We start from the raw sequence: 18,387 nt of genomic DNA on the forward strand, positions 1-18,387 counted from the left end.
TTTATACAACGCTGTTCGCATAAGTTCTCCACGGGGACAGTCGCCGGTGCCCAGTATGACAGGGGTGACGTATTGATTACGTCAGTCGTCATAGTAAAAACCGGAAATAGAAACGGATACTCCTACTTCGTTCAACTGCAGTCTTAATTGGGTGCTAGGATAAGCCATGATTTACTATATTACCGGTGACGTCATACGATTTACGATATAAACATTGTCATAAAAGCAGTTGGCAGGTTGCATGCACAAGCTTAAAGTGCACTTTCCTGACATTTACTGGCTTGCAACTCGGTTTAAAAGAAAATGCATCGGTCGTAAACCAGCCTCCATATCAACTTTTCATGATAAGGGCAATTGATGTTTAGGAAAAAATATCAACTGTACAGGAAAATTGTCCTTCTGAGCTGAGCCTACCGTCCTGTTACAGTACGCGCGCTCCTTGACAGCCCATTGAAGCTTTGAAATGCATTCATCTGATATTTGCTCTCTGCTATAGTTTTTGTTTGTATACAATCACTATGTTGGTTTGTTTGTTTATCACGCTTCAAACAGACAGGAAACATGATTCGTTTGAAAATGCCAATATTTGCAATATATTCCTGATAAGCAAGTTCGCTTGTATGTAGCAGAAATTTCATTAAATACCAATAGCTACCTGTTGCCATCAATCAATTGATATAATATCAAGATGTAATCCAATATAAAACGTCACTCACAAAGGCAAACGGACTTTTGCTTGTAGCGGTCATTGAAAAGTCATTGCAAATCAGGTCAACCCTCATTCTCTTCTTTAATCTGACATGATATTGTAGACTCTTGACCTTTCGACCTTGAAGTCCTGCGGCGGATTCGGAATCAAAGTTTTGATAGAATTGGCTGAACTTTGACCTTTCGTGGGCGACACAGATGCAGCCATTACAGACGCTATAAATGATTAGCTTACACTACACCAGTCTAAAATGTCAGGAGGAGTTAGGGAATCTCCACAAGTATTGGCCGTGCCGTCAGGGCCAGGGGAATAGACTGAGACCAACGTGAGTTATGACTGTCATGCGCCTATAAATGCCAGAGCAATGCCAAAAGTGCATAACCTATGACTACCCCGTATCTGATTAATGTGCGCTTCTGGGTCCCCTTCATGATAACTGCTTAAACAAATTATAGGCATTCCATTCCACAAGATCGTTTCGGGTTCTTTACTGGCAATTGATTTAATTATGACGGTTTTGCGGTGAATAGTTACTATCGTTTTATCGTAGGAAAAGGTTATGTATTTCTTTGCTTGAGAGTCATTCCTGATTGAAATCCGTTGCCTACTTTTCTACCAGTTTGCGGTAGTTTTAAAATGACTTCAGGTCGGTTACATCATCAGTTGCACTGGCTGATTGATCTAACGTTTCTTATAGGTTTTCATTTTCTAAAATTTTGTTAATATATATTTGCTTCATTACACAAAACAATGGAAAATTGTATGGAACAATATCAATAACAACTGTTAATGTTCAGGCCGATGCGTTGTGAAAAGGCTATTGCTATTTGTTGTTGCCATCTTGGGGCGGGTCATTGGAGAAATAAAAAAAATGTAATTTGATTTCAATTCTAGAATGACAAATAAGTCATAAATATTTAATTTTGTTTGTACAGTGTCAGATTATCAACGTATAGACAATCTTCTATACGCTTTGCATAACTGACTTCCTCCTTAAAGGGTCATGTTCTGTTGACCTCGATGTTTATTGTACAACGAGGATATGTTCAGCCAATCAAAACTCCTGTTATGGCAGTGTGCGTAAATTGATGGGTTATTAATACAGTGTTGGAAGCATTAATTATTATCTTACGGGATAGTATTTCTTAGGGGCCGCGATGGCCGAGTGGTTCAGGTGTCCCGACACTTTATCACTAGCCCTCCACCTCTGGGTTGCGAGTTCGAAATCTACGTGGGGCAGTTGCTTAGGTACTGACCGTAGGTCGGTGGTTTTTCTCCAGGTACTCCGCTTTCCTCCACCTCCAAAACCTGGCACGTCCTTAAATGACCCTGGCTGTTAATAGGACGTTAAACCAATCAAACCAAACATAAGCAAGTATTCCTTACAGCAAAGGAAAATCCACAAACTGCTGAGACTTTGTCAAAGACATTGTTTTGGGCGTGATCGGGCTTGCGATTGGCGCAGCCATGTTTGTTTGGTTGATAATCGGAACACTCGGGCATTATCGATTCGAAAACGACCAGACGTGGCGGCTGCCGAGGGGAACAGATTCTGGCAGAATTTTACCAGCTGTATTTTGATTGGATGGTTGAAAGGTCATCCTAACAAGACCCTTTGGTATCCAACGACTGATCGCTATAACGTGGAGAATAATGATACTTTAGTTATTTGTTGTATATATATCATTTAATGGAAATTGTGAAATTAGATATAGTTAAAACTGAAAATGGTAGTCGCTACTCCTTCCTAACGCTCAGCATTTTTGTGAATGGGATGGCCGGTTCACTAGTTATCAGTGTAATGTAACAAAGGGGAGTGTCCTGCTAGGTGTCTTCGGCAGTAAGCTTCAGTAAGATAGCACTATAAATTCGGCATCAGTTCAGCGCTATCACAAGGAGACAAGCACAAACATCCACAGCCTTACGAAACACACATACACTACTCGCATTCATCTCGCACACGGGGGAGGCCGTCCTTCAATGACCTTCGTTAGTGATAAGACGATAAACACGACGACATGTGAACCAACATAATCTGTGGAACAAGTGACCAATCACTGAAGGACAATGGAAAGGGACGAGATAGCGCCCAGGCTATAATGATGGAATAAGGCTATAAGGTATCGATATATGGACTGACGGTTTAATTTCATTCCTAGCCATCCGTAAAGCTATTTTTGTCAGTAGTACATCTCGTTTATCAGTATACATTAAGACTGATTCGTGGGATGAATAAATCATCACAATTGGACTCACATCTCAATCGCTAAATTTCCATTAATAAGAAAATATTTGTGTATATTCACGTTAAAAGCAATCTTGTGACTTTTACATTGGTACAATAATTTTGACGCTGATGAATTCAAATCGTGCTTCAAATTCATCTTGAACTCCTATCCGCTGGAAGCATGCCATTTTAGTCTCAATTCTAATAGTTTGTTTTTATATTTCCAGTTGCTGAATGGATTGTGTATAGGACAGTTGAGAAAATTACTCTGAGGATGGCAATATTAGCAATGCGTATTTTAAAGGGGCATTATGCATATTGAATGGTGTCGTAACATATTTCACTAGACAGGCTGTAAAAACAAACAAAAAATGGATAATAGCATGTTGCAAGCAAAATCATATCTTAACATTACTCATAGAGAATGCACTTAACTTAACTTTTGTGTCGAAGACATAGGCATAAACCATTTTTAATTTTGAGAGATACCTTGGTTGTCAAGAATGTTTAAGATCATCGAAGACGGATTGAGACATTATCAATGTTTGAGAATTTGCCGAAGAAGTTTTCAGAATTTGCTGGAGAAGGTTTGAGATTTTGTCTCAGATGGTTTGGGAGTGTGCCGAAGAAGTTTTGACAATTTGCCGAAGAAGGTTTGAGAGTTTGCCGAAGAAGGTTTTTGGAGTTTGCCGAAGAAGGTTTTGGAGTTTGCCGAAGACAGTTTGAGATTTTGTCGAAGAAGCACGAAAATAGAGAATTACAGGAAAAGTAGAAAACAGGAAACAGTCAACATGACAATATATTTTAAGCCAGTATCTACGAGGTCTGATTTATAAGTTGTGAGCCTCACATTGAAGGATTTAAATTTTTCCGGACATATTGTATTATTTTTCAACATTACCCCCTTCAGTATCTAGGCCTCAACGCCACTTGTATAGCACTACTTTTCTTGGTTGATCAGAAAGTCATCCACTGTATTTTAGGGTTAGGGTCAGGGTGTCTGAAATAGCTGTTTTCAGTTTTGGAAATAGATGAAAGTCTGATGGAGCGAGATCAGGTGAATAAGGCGGATGCTCTATCAATTTAAAGCCACAATCGTAATTGGCAGCTAATGCAATGACAGACTCTTTCACCTTAACCCTAACCCTAGCCGATTTCGTCAATTCTGCAAAAGCCGCTTGTATTGTTTACTTTAGAGTGCTACCTCGTCGATATTAACTAACCAAATGAGACCAGTCCTTGGGTACACGGCCCTATATAGTTCGAGAATAGTAGGACTTAAAAAGAACATCCTTGAGTACCTCCTTCAATACGAGGCTCACAACTTATCAATCAACCCTCGTACAAATGTATGTAAATACAATATTTGAAAGTTGATTGAGTTTATTGTGATATGAAACTGTTTCTTACGGTATCATCTTGCATGTCTATAGATGACTTTCTGTCAGAAGGATCACAATGCGATCTGAAAATTTACAGAATATGCAACATCGGGGATTTATTGATGGAACGACCTGATCGTTATATATAACTCTAAATATATTCCGGATTTAACGAATTGGGACGATTAAATGTAAGAAATTGTTAAGATACATCTGGGATTTTGAATTTCTAATAAGACATTATCAATGACTTATTGTCTCTTTGCGTGCCCCGTTCCGGAATTCTGGTAGTTTTTATTGACTAGTTTGTGTTTTGCACGCGGTGTTTCAGCTTTAAACAAAAACAATAAATCCGAGGGGATTTGAAATCATATGTTTCCATGTTACACGATAGCTTATAAATACACAAATTTCCGTTTGGTTGTAAACGGTGTTTATTGAATTTGAATGAGCTATGAAGTTTAAGATTCAATTTTCTGATATATGTTACTCCGAGGAAGTAATAAAAAGTCTGGGCAGGCCTGCCGGAGACATTTTGATACCCATGAGGTGTTTCCTGTCGGAATCATAAAGCAAGTCTTAAACCCGCAACACCAAACTTTTGTGAACAGAACGTATTTTAGACTAAATTCAAACGTTTAAAATAACTAATGAGCTCAAAAACCGCAATTAAAACCAAAGCAAAAATGCTTGTTTTCAACTAACCGTTTTCCATAGCAACGGGCTTTATTTCTATATTGAAATTGGATTCGTGGAAGCTTTTTTTTTCTGTGTTACAACGTTTCACAGTATCCTCCTGATCAAATAGTTCCTTCTCCAGTGATGATTACTTGTCATACAATGATTTCATCTATGATATTTGAGATAAACAGAATCGTATATTCGTTTACATTTCATTTGAAATGGAAAATCAAAATTATGCACATAGAATGGTCTTAAAATTGAGTTCATCATCCACAGGAGGGTGTCATATTTCATTTATTTTATTTGTGATAAACAAAATCTGATATTCGTTAATATTTGATCTGAAATGAAAATTTAAATCATTTATATGGTAAATCTCAAAATTTGGTTAATTACCTATAGTAGAAGTCATCAAAATTTTGCAATCAAATATATAATATATACTTAATTATATTTATCTAACTTTAGTTCTCCAATTCACGAATCTTTTTTCGAAACATTTTGAATCATCGTGATATATTACCTCAGAATATAATTTTTACTAATTTTTATTTTGTAAGCTTACTTTAAATTGTTTTCCATTATTCCCGGATGCAAGCCTCTGTCGAGATATTGCTTAATTCATTGCCAAAAAAACCTTTAAATTATCAGAGATAAAAACATTCTCTGTTACTTGTGACAGGCGTGGATACATAAACACTTCACCATAATGGATAATGTACATCATTTTGCGAATTTAAACCCATATTTATTTTTCGTCGTAAGATTTCAATATTGTAAGCTACACAAGCATTTGAATTGTTATATTCAGGATATTTCGATTTATTTTCAAAACTGTGCATTAGAAAGTATCGGCGAGAGATATGTAATTAAAAACTTTGCTCGAAGTCACAAACATGACAATTCCGTTACCCGCTTCTCTGGAGCGCTTTGCCGCATTATTCCTGCACGCTCATGTTTTCCTCTTTTTAATCATGTTTGATTCGTGTTGTCGCTTTGTTTACACGTAAATATTCTTTCTTTGTTTCGTTTTAAATGAAAAGACATATTAGTTGCAATTCGATCATAGTCCTATATCGTCCAGATTCAATGCAAAATTTCCTTTAGGTAGGGCGTAAGAATTGTACCTGCTGCCCCTATTGCATGATCGTAAGAGGAGACTAAATTTGGGATCTTATCTTTTCTATTCTTAACTATTTTCTTCTTCCAAGTGTCGCCCTTGGCAATGCCTCAATTTTAGCCTTGAGTGTTCGCCCCTTTGATGAAGGCTGGGTTCTGTTCCCTGGCCGGGACATACCACAGTCTTTAAAACTGGTAGTTGACCGGGTGGGTGTCCTGCTGGATGTCTTCGGCAGTATGCTTCAGTGAGGTAGCACTATAAATCGGCAAAAGTTCCTGCCTCTTACAACTTAACACGAGCATCCGCAGCCTCCCAAAACACACATACGCACTCACCACACGCATGCATATCGCACGCACGGGAGGCCGTCCTTAAATAACCATAGATGATGATAGAACGTTAAACAAAATAAACCAAACCAAACCAATCAATGCCAAATCTCATGTTTTACTTTATCGATAGTGTATCTATCCTAGTTTAGCAAGGGTGTTCAAACTACGAGATCAATCGAGGAGGAGTCGGTGAGTATTTTCTCTGATAAAGTATTATCAAATATCTAAATGCGTAAACTGCTATAAACTCTTCCTCCCAAGTGTTTCTTTACCTTATTAATTTTCCAATTTGGTAGGTTAGGTTGCTTGATATCCTAAAAGAATGTTGTTTAAACAAACGCGAAAATGAGTTTATATTGTGTTAAAAAGAATTTAAGGCGTAACATGCACGGTAAAGACAGCTCAAAATTTGTATAAGAGAAAGCAAACAACAGAAAATATATGACGTCACACAAAATAATCTCTCAATTCATGAAGGAAAAGATAAATGGCATTTAGAGCCTAAAGATTAAATAAATGAGTCCCGCGGGCAATGTCCTTTGTGAAGCACGTAGACGTTTTTCGTTTCCTTGTGATCTACGTCACAGGCTGATGACATCCGGGCGATTCATGTCTGTAATGTTGTTTTAGAAAAAGAATCATTATCATGGAAACAAAACGGAAATCTCGTACAAATCTGGGGATGTAGAGAATATTCGTAAATAGGTCACCTATCACACAGGAGACAGGTTTAGGCTCTGAAACAAAAAGATTGAAGTTCCCACTGAACAATCAACATAGACGCCTTTCAGAGCCGCCCTCACTTTAAAGATTGGATATCAGAAATGCAACAGACAATTCAGGCAGTAGAAGATAGGAAATCAATTTTGAGTTAGATACGAGATTTACATTGTACATATGGGTATAAACAACTTTATCAAATCCAGACATGCTCGCCCAGTAACCAATGGACACAGACAGCCGCTCGCAGAACAGCGCGGATGACAACTATCAGAACGTAGATACTTTCCAACTCCCATGTTATTGACATCATTTCGTAATCATCGATTTTATCTCATTAAAATTTCTATATTAAAGGAGGGAATCAAAATTTTGCAAAATTTTGAAACATTTTTGTTTTTCGTAGATAAATTGCAATGGATAAATATATTTTCCTCCAGTCGAAAATCTATTCGTCTTCCGGAGTCCGCGGGATTGCCCGAAAGGTTTTGTCATAGATACAGTACATGTATTTTTGTGTCATTATAATAAGGCATTGAATATGGAATAAAAATCGATAGGTGAGTTGGAATAATCATGTAGTGATTTATAAGGGACAGACAGAAACCGGTCGTGATTATTCTCAATAAACTATGATTGTTGATGTGATTATTTGTTCGCCTTTCCGAAATGATCACCTATTTGTTTAAATTCAACTTTTGATACGGATGTAGAGTCTTCATGTCGAAAGTTGAGTTAAGTATAACTTTATTGTATTTTCAAGATTTATTTCTTATTGAATTATATCTGAAAATGGTTGATGATACATATTTATGTGTCTGTTTCCTGTGCTATAAAAATTATTCTTTAAAGGCAAAAAATACCGCTACTTCTCCAGACTTGTCGGAAAATATTTACATTACAGTCTCCCATTGCCTCAATGTTAATATGGACTATGAGCTCATAGATACAGTCAAGATCCCATGCGATGATTGTTACGTCATTTCGATCAACGTCACTAAAATGTTTAGCAATGCGCTACGTATCATTCGTCATTTGGGCGCTTTGTTGATCATCATCAAGGAAAGGCATTGTATTGTGTATCAGATTGGTTGCGAATCAATCACAGAAATGAATTTAATTTAAAGAGGCTTTTTTTCAAATGAACATATCAGGAAAATGGATGAAAACAAAGCACGTATTTATTAAATAATAAGAGATAACATATCTATGTAGATATAACAATTAAGCGAGTGTAAGGTTGTATCAATTGTCACTATAAATGCAATTTGAGTGATGGATAAATATTCATGCCACCCTTATGGGTTAGCGTTCTGTGAATACAATCTAACAAGCGTTTAATTGTCATAAAAAATAAAACTGATTTTAAGGCATAAATTCAATAACAATGCAATATTTATTAATGTATCTGCAGACTTATTGTTATTTTAACTAGATCCAATTCAGCCTTCATAACATGGTAATCAAATTTTCCAAAAAATTCCCATACAAGGATGTCATTGAGTGTATAAACAAGGACGTAACAGTGATGTATAAACAATGACGTCACAGTGATGAAGAAACAGGGACGACAAAGTGATGTAGAAACAATGACGTCACAGTAATGTATAAACAATGACGTCACAGTGATGTATAAACAATGACGTAACAGTGATGTAGTAACAGGGACGTCACAGTGATGTAGAAACAAAGGCGTCACAGTGATGTAGAAACAAGGACGATTGATTTAGAAACAATGACGTCACAGTCATGTGTAAACAATGACGTCACAGTGATGCATAAACAATGACGTTAAATGATGTATAAACAAGTACATCACAGTGATGTATAAACGATGCCGTCCTAGTGATGTATAAACAATGACGTCACAGTGATGTATAAACAATGACGTCACAGTGATATATAAACAATGACGTCACAGTGATGTATAAACAATGACGTCACATTGATGTATAAACAAGGACGTCACAGTGATGTAGAAATAATGACGTCACAGCGATTTATAAACAAGGACGGCACAACGATGTATAAACAAGGAAATCACAACGATGTATAAACAATGACGTCACAACGATTTATAAACAATGACGTCACAGTGATGTATAAACAAGGACGTCACAAGGATGTATAAACAAGGAAATCACAACGATGTATAAACAAGGACGTCACAACGATGTATAAACAATGACGTCACAACGATGTATAACCGTATATCACACCTTGCCTTACTTTATTGACTTCTCTTTAGATTTACAGTTTGGTTTTCCTGTTCTCTTCTTATTTTATGGTGTAATTGAGCAAAAGAACAATTTTTTTTATACTATCATTTAAGAATAAATCATTTTAAATTGACATATCATCGGTGCTATAGGTAAAGTAACAAATGGAGCGGGCATGTGAGATGCGGGAAGCTTAAGAGAGGATTTTATTAACCTAGCACCGGAACCGGACATTACGTCACCCAAGGAGGTTGATAGTGTACCCACCTTCCCAAAAAAATGTTTTCGACAAAACGTTTGTTATAATGAGGAAGTCGTATATCAGGAACACGGCTATGTGCAAACAGGAAATTACGTAATTTCATGAGCATCTTTCAGAAAAAATTACTTTCAACAGAAATCATTCTATGGACCCTATATAAGCAGATTACGACATGCAATTTTAGCTGCTACATTTGCAAGGGGGAAAAAAACACAATTTTCTATTGAACATTTCCTACAGATTTATATCAAACGGTAAAAAGTTAGAAACCCATTACGGAGCAATGAGGGAATTGAATTGCAGCAGACATTCTCTTGCACTCGTAACAACCGATCATGACATTTCTTATCTGTTATAAGATTTGTATATCGAAATTAACCTATTATAGCCTGTATCTGAGAAGCTGGTGTATCTTGTCGAAGAGAGAACACGTGTAAGTGTCTGGGATTGGGGATTGACAGATCAATTTCCTATAAGGTACATTTAACACGTAAATCCTTCCCACTATGATAAAGTCGATTGTTAAACCTTTCCGAAGAAGATACAAGCCATTGTTTCCAGATCTCTGATCTTTCTGGTGTATTGCCAGACATAGAAAAAAAACGCATTTTCAATTTCAATAAAAAAGCGATAATATACATTCAAATCAATCCGTAACAGGTTTTATATTAGGTATGTTAAATTTGCATGCAAGATTAATGAAAACGCATTTCAGACTTAAATGAAATATACAGTTTAACACCAACAAAGGGAAAGAAGATAAATTGTGTAAATTCTGAGGTGAGTGGGAATATAAAGTAGGGCGGAAATTGTGAGTTTAGAAAATTTGATTTGGGTTAAATTTCCCCAGTCCATATTTTGAGAGTGTTACATTACCTGGATTTGACCTAGATTAACGAGGTGGATGTAGTGGGGGATGTAGAGGACGTATAACCTTCATTCAGGGTCTCTAGATAAAATAAATATTTGGTTGATGTTTACACGTCGCGATTTCGAATTTAAGTTGGAATAACAGTTTCAGTGACACCTCAATATTTTACGTCGTAGCATGTTTTTTAATTGTTTGTTTTTGTGTAATATCCTATTAACAGCCAATGTCATTAAAGGACGTGCCAGGTTTTGGAGGTGGAGGAAAGCCGGAGTACCCGGAGAAAAACCACTGGCCGACAGTCAGTACCTGGCAACTGCCCACTGTAGGTTTCGAACTCGCAACCCAGAGGTGGAGGGCTAGTGAAAAAGTTTCGGGACACATTAACCACTCGGCCACCGCGGCCCCTCGTAGAATGTTCTGAGCTTGATAGATCTTCCATAGACACGAAATCGTAGTAACTATATTACTGAAAAATGGTGGACCACAGAGACTGGGTACTAATGACGTCATTTCTGGTCAGTTATATGTGTTCATTATTTCCCATGTTCGGAACTCTGATGGTGTGGAAAACACACAACTGAAGTCATTGACAGATTCATTTGTCACAAAAACAACAATATGTCATAATTTTTATATTATTAATATTTCAAACTCTGTTTTATTTTTTTCATGAAAGGAGAACTATTTTCGTAGGCAAAACCGTAAATAAAGCTCAAAACCGATATAACAGCGAAAAAAACAAACGGTTGAAAATATAAATATTCAGACCTGGTCTTCAGGAAGGGTAAACACTATCTACTCCATTGGCGATATCCAAGAAGTAAATGGAGGGCGAATCTAATATTTCAATAATCCCGTTTTCGATAAACGTAATGATTACATACGTATAAGCTCTAGAAATGCATTATTGCAAATGTACATAAAAATGTCGAAGCTCAAATCACACAAAGCGATACTGTATTTCTCGATTGCAAATCAATCTATATTGTATTGAAGTAATGAGATATTTGTCATATGGAATATTTAACCCGTGACATTTTATTATTAACCGATCAACGCTTGTACCAAACATCCCATGACCGGTTCATGACCAGTTTACACATGTTTTGATGACGTAAACAACATCCTATATACAGATGTCGTTATCAAATCCATGGGCTTTAATTCCTGAAGGGAAGTAACACAAAATAGCCAGTATGGCCCTTAAACTTTTAAACATTACGTTTATTGTATAAAGGTATTTACGTTATTACGTATCATTATTTGTTTATTTCTGCCCGGATGTATAACTCACTAAACCGGAACCCAGACACGTTACTGAAGAGTTACAATCTTTCTGTCAGGATTGTTGCGTGTTCATTGCGAGATGAACTCTGGCAAAAACACGCAAATCCTGACAAAGGTTAACTGATACCCATCTCTCCTCTTCCTTACATCAGCTGGAAGGGTAAGTAAACGTTACAATGATACAGTTACAGTGTCTATACCGGCGTTTTACGTTAAGAGTCTGGAACACGGCCAGTCAAACTCAGGTATATCCTACGATCGCCGCGGTGTGCTCGTCAAGATTCGCCCGCCATGGTTCTACAGGGTCATTACAAGCATGCCGTCTAGGCGCTGTGTGTGTCTGCCACTTATGATCAGATATGCCCAGAGTCACATCTTGTATCAAGATTGACAGACATGGTAATCTCGTAAAATCCCGTTAGCTCTCATGTTGTCTTCCCTATGGTGTACATATAATACATACAGGAAAAGTTTATTAAATACCGAATTCTTTTGACTGTATATATCATGAATTGTTTAATTTACTTTGAATAGACAACTTCATATATAGGGTAAATTTGTGTTTTTGTTAATTAGCCTGATTTATATAATTTGGAGATTTCAGTTCTCTCTCGATAGAAATGGTTGATGCAAACGTAAGGGCAATAATTCTGGAGGGAAAGTGAATAGGAATATTATCCTATACAATATGTCTTTGTGTACAAAATTAAACATGATTGTTGATAGCAATTGTATATTATATAGGTCCAATGTAGGAAATAACAAAATCAAATATCGAATCAATTTACAAAAGAAAAATAATATTACGATAGTTTGCCATGTGTTTTTTGTTTGTGTTTTTTGTTTGTTTCTTTGTTTGTTTGTTTTTGTTTTTTGGTTTTTTTTTTTTTATTTATGTGTCTTTTTTTAAACAGGCGTTTATCATCCACATTAAGTGACGTTATATAATCGTGAAAAGATTGACGCAGTCGAATTTCATTTAAAATATATACTGGGTGTGATGTTCATCAGACATTATGATTGTATGGAACGACTAATACTAGACTCCCTAGGATAACGATATTTTTTGGTATCATCCTTGTAAAGGTTTCACCAAAGACGTAGGAGTTGTAGTTACACAATAAATGCCAAAGTTAGGGACATCACATTCATTGAGCGCCTCATCAAAGCACTGCTTTTTTTAGTTTTTGTCTGGGCTTACAGTGTGTGTATATCGTTTTTATTTGTATTATCACTGACATCACTGTTACCATGGACCCCAGGTAAGTATCTGAGTTGTCTGGTTTGGCAACACTCAATTTGTTTAATGTTTCTCTGGAGATCAAGAAGCATCCTGAGCTGTCGAAGTTGTATTCTGGATTAGATACTTTGCTCCAATTGATCTTAATATCATGAGACAAACATTCCGTATGTTGGCCCTGTTTGAATTAATTGTTTGAAAGGGATGTCAAGACAACCATGTGACCCTTTACGGATTGATTGTGTTATTAGGTTGTCAAGACAACCGTGTGACCCTGTAAGAATTGATTGAGTTGTTGGGTTGTCAAGACAACCGTGTGACCCTGTATGAATTGTGATTCTGTTGTTTAGTTGCCAAGACAACCGTGTCACTCTGTATGAATTGATTGCGTTTATGTGATGCCAAGACAACCGTGTCACCCAGTAAGAATCGAGTGTGTAAATGGGTTGCCAAGACAACCATGTGTGGCTCTGTATGAATTGTGATTTTGTTGATTAGTTGCCAAGACAACCGTGTGACCGTGTATGAATTGTGATTTTGTTGATTAGTTGCCAAGACAACCATGTGACCATGTATGAATTGTCATTCTGTTGTTTAGTTGTCAAGATAACCGTGTGACCCTGTAAGAATTGTGATTCTGTTGTTTAGTTGTCAAGACAACCATGTGACCCTGTATGAAAGTTGGTGGACTAGCGATATAATACATGACCGTGCCCTGAGTACTACTGAATGCATACATATTGATTAAGATTTGATTTTACCTATGTAAATATAGTAATTTATCAATATCCTTATGGGACAAAGACAACAAACATCAAATGTATTTGGGTTTTTTTTAAACCGATATAGGCAATATCAATTTACAATGCAAATCGATATTTTGTATTCATTCCGGAGAGTAAACTTATTAAATCTGAATGTTTTTTGCTGTTGAATGTGGCGAACTTGTCTGTTTTGTATAGCACAATTAACATCCAATATTTTTTTTACCTATTTAGCGAAAATCCAGAATCAGATTTTTATGCAAGCGAAATACCATCCTCACAGTACGAAAGTTTTTATTCTGCATACAATATATTTTTTTTTATTTTCACCCTTTCTCCGCAATGACATGCAAATATCCTTTATAACGAGTTCAGTATAAAATGATTTGATGTCTCGTTTTCCGTCCCTGACACGGAATTTGTAAACATAACATCATTATAATCACTAGGGTTCAGTTAATGTGACACTCCCATTGTCAGCTTCCGAAACGTGATGCTTATTCCAAAACCCCTGCGGGCATTTTTTACAAAGAGCTCATTTTTACCACAAGATACTGAGATGACACACCATACTCGGGATTGTCTCAAGGAATGGCTTCGTCTTTAACTGGACGTATGTGAAAACTATACTTGAGAACAACATCCGTGCATGACATGTCCTCGACTTCCGCTATCCTTGTATTGATAAATTTTGTTATCTTTTTGCTCGAATTAGTTTAACCTCATGTTTATCAAATGTTAGTTTATCAATTTTTGTTGTTATTAAATCTTCTAATTGATTTAGAAACAGTTTATTGAGATTTAGTTTGATATAGAGAGAGCATAGTATAACGTGTCCTATAATACGAAATATTCTTTAAAAAACTACAACGTTCTTTTTCTTTGTTGAATAGCATGGTACACGTTTTAGTGCGTTTCACGTCTTAATGTTTCAGTAAGGCGACTTTGTGAATCTAAAGATGGCTGCTGATATTGTCTAAATATCAGGTGCATAGTTTCTATATATACGTGTATGTCAAAGGATTTTCGATAACAAATGAGTAAAGAAAAATACAGAGAGAGAATTTTCGCCTTGCTACGCCACTGAATATTGTTAAAAAGCGATATTTTGTAACAATTTTATCAGATATAGCCATCAACCTACATCTACAATAATTGAGGCAGCGAAAAGAATTTGTTTCGAATTGCCTGTCTGTTGTGTTTTCTGCAGGATATCAGACGGTCTATCGGTTTGATCAAATTATCTGAATGATGCCAAACGTGCTTACGCGGTCTTACGTCCACCGAAGGTCAAGGTCATATGGCGGCAGGAGCAACTCATTGAAAGCTAGGTCAGACAAGTAATAAATGAAAAGACAGAAAAGGAAAGAAGGGTTAGGATAAAGTTCACAGGTAGTACAACTGGGACAGCAGATCTATTTTGGTCATTTCGATATATCAAATGAGCAGAAGACAGGAAGGAACAAACCTCAATTCTGCAGGTTTTTTTTTTTTTTTTTAACATCCTATTGACAGCCAGGGTCATTTAAGGACGTGCCAGGTTTTGGAGGTGGAGGAAAGTCGGAGTACCCGGAGAAAAACCACCGGCCTACGGTCAGTACCTGGTAACTGCCCCACGTAGGTTTCGAACTCGCAACCCAGTGGTGGAGGGCTAGTGTTAAAGTGTCGGGACACCTTAACCACTCGGCCACCGCGGCCCCTTAATTCTGCAGAGGTCATATTAATCGCATAATATAATCAACATCGAATGAGTTACAACAGGCCTTCTTCTAATCACTGACTGATATCATTATCGTGTATTACTTCTGTGATGTTTGGTGGCGTTTTCCCATAACTGGAATCTATCTTTCGCGACTTCCTTCCGGTTGCATACACACTTTAGTATATGAAACAATTGAAACAATTGCTTGATAAATAAGCATATTTCCTGTCGTGTTTTAACATTAAAAATGTGAAAATAGCGACAAAACGAAAAACATTTATCTTATAATCGGTAAGGTATTGACTATGGGACAAAATGCAGCAAGTAATCAACTCTCTTTAACAGCAATAACATGTACATGGTCCCTCGCATCAAGTCCTAATTAGGAAGGATTACTGACTTCAAACGAAACTTGTGTGGTCGAGCACTTGACGTTACTTACCGTACTAAACTATATATTTACGTCAGATAAAGCAATCGAACCCCGGTCGCCATGATGCAAAGAGAGTGTGCTGTCCGCCTTCAGGAAACCCTGGCCAACCACTCTTCCTACACGTAGCTAGCAAAAGCAACACGTGTGCCAAATAATATACACAGCTGTCATTAGATTAGTGTAATCATTTTATAATGAATTGCAGACAATGGTACATAAAATAGAGCGGGCATGTTTTAAGTTATTAATAAGGATGTGATGATACATAGAATATCGAAAAAATGATATTCTGAAATACCTATGTGTTGATTATATTAGATACCAACAGGAGCAATATGGTTATCTAATGATATTATCGTAAGACCCATTACGAGGGTCACACTTTCTATAAAAACATAAAAATTCTCCTCTAGATAAACCGATGGTACAGGTGGAGACTGCCGTGATTTCAAAAGGAAGATCCATTATGAAAATCAAATAAAAACTAGCTAATTATATTACACTATGTCTTGAAAGTGTTCTAAAAAGCAATATCGAAGCAGTTGCTTCTTTTGTAGTATAGTGCATTTCATACGCTCTGCATCTGGAAGGTGAAATCTGTCTCTTTACCTAACTTACTTACCGGGAAATAAGAAACGTGTTTGAAAGCAGAACTGTACCATGAATGTGTCTGGTGCCTTTTGGATGGGCAGGGGATATTATGTTGGAAGTACAATTCCGTGGTCAATAATAAAGCTAAGTTGCAGGGGTTTTCTTCCTATTACTAAAAACACAATTACAAAATGAATGTTCATGCTCTTTGATGTTTTTTTCAATCGAATACGATGACACCTGAAGATTTTTTTCTTATTTTTAATCATTTAGAATACTTTTCATATTTTGAATTCAGAGGGAAAAAAAAGGAAAAAAATATTCGTTACAATAATATCGCTGAACTCATTCGTGAATCAAAACGTCCTCCAATATATATATATATATATATATATTATTTTAATCAAATTATCTTTTTCATAATTATATAATATCATAGAAATATGCAACAATGTACAATGTGATTAGTGTTTTATATTTCAGCAGATACAGTCCGATACTGTAATGAAAATATCCTTTAATTCGATGGCTCAAACGTCACGGTTTTACCAAAACCTAAAGTGATGTATTTTTCAAGAAACGCATCTAACGCACCATAATTTTCTCTATTGAAATTTTGTATGAAATTTGTGTTCCGCGACTTTATTCTAAATTCTGAAATATAGTCCATTGAAATTCGTCGATGTTTTGTTTATTCTTCCTTTTTCATTGATTTTTCAATATATTTTCTTCAGAGTAGAATTGACAGCGACGGGTCAGACGAATTTGACAATCCAATACTGGCAAAGTTCCAACTAATTAAAAGAGTCGTGATTGCCCATTATACAGACCAAAATATAGATATTTACAAATGAGGGATATTTGACTTTGGTACATAGTAGAAGACAAGATTTCATTTATAACATTTTCGATGTATGAAAGAAAACGCATTATTTATACAGTGTGCACAAGGCGGGATATGTATGTCTTAATTTATGAGATCTCTTTCGTAATGTCAAATATAATCTTCGCAATCGTGGTGTGAGTTATTGCCTCTCCGTTCTGACGCGGAAGTCTACAAATAGTATGTATAAACCGCGCGAGTTTCATGATATCCAGCCCTCATACGAAGCGAACTTGTCCGTTTGATATGAAATATATTGGTACAGAGGCAAACCCTAGTCATTAGGAGCTCTCTGAGTTATCGCGAAATCTAAGCACAGGATGACCGAAATGAAATCAATTTCTCAAGCACTGAATCAATTTCACGGATCTCATTTCAATTGGGTAGTTTATTTCTTCCCGGTTTATGGAAATGGAAACAACATTTAAAAGTTTGTTGACAGATACCAACCACGTGCTGCACAAACTGCACGCAACAGCACGTGACACGCGCTAGTTTCACCTAATCCTTATCACACAAAAAACTTCACAGTAGCTAATTTTGATCAATATAATTCTGTTTCATTCGTTTTTTATATCAAAAAACACCAATACAAATTAACATTGTCGACGGGTGCTTGTCATCTGTTGTAGATAATTGACAATTTGAAGTCTCCATTCCACAGTTTTGCATCGTGCTCGCGCGCGATATGAAATGAACAACTATTTTTTTCTTGATTTCTGTTGAATCCAGTGCGCGTCTCTTGTTTGTGTTACAGATCGGCTACAGATATTGTGACACAATGATTTTAGCCAGGACTCAATTCTGATTTTTTACAATCAAGTAAGTATATTTGCTTCTCCAAATTTCTTACTTCATCCCTCGGTCGATATTGCAACATACGAAGAAAGTTTTTGCCCCAAAACCCAATTTCGAGAATGAACGATAATTAATATTAATGAACTTTACATTTGTGTGTTTA

This window comes from Pecten maximus, chromosome 10 (assembly GCF_902652985.1).
Source record: "Pecten maximus chromosome 10, xPecMax1.1, whole genome shotgun sequence".
Classification (NCBI taxonomy): Eukaryota; Metazoa; Mollusca; class Bivalvia; order Pectinida; family Pectinidae; genus Pecten; species Pecten maximus.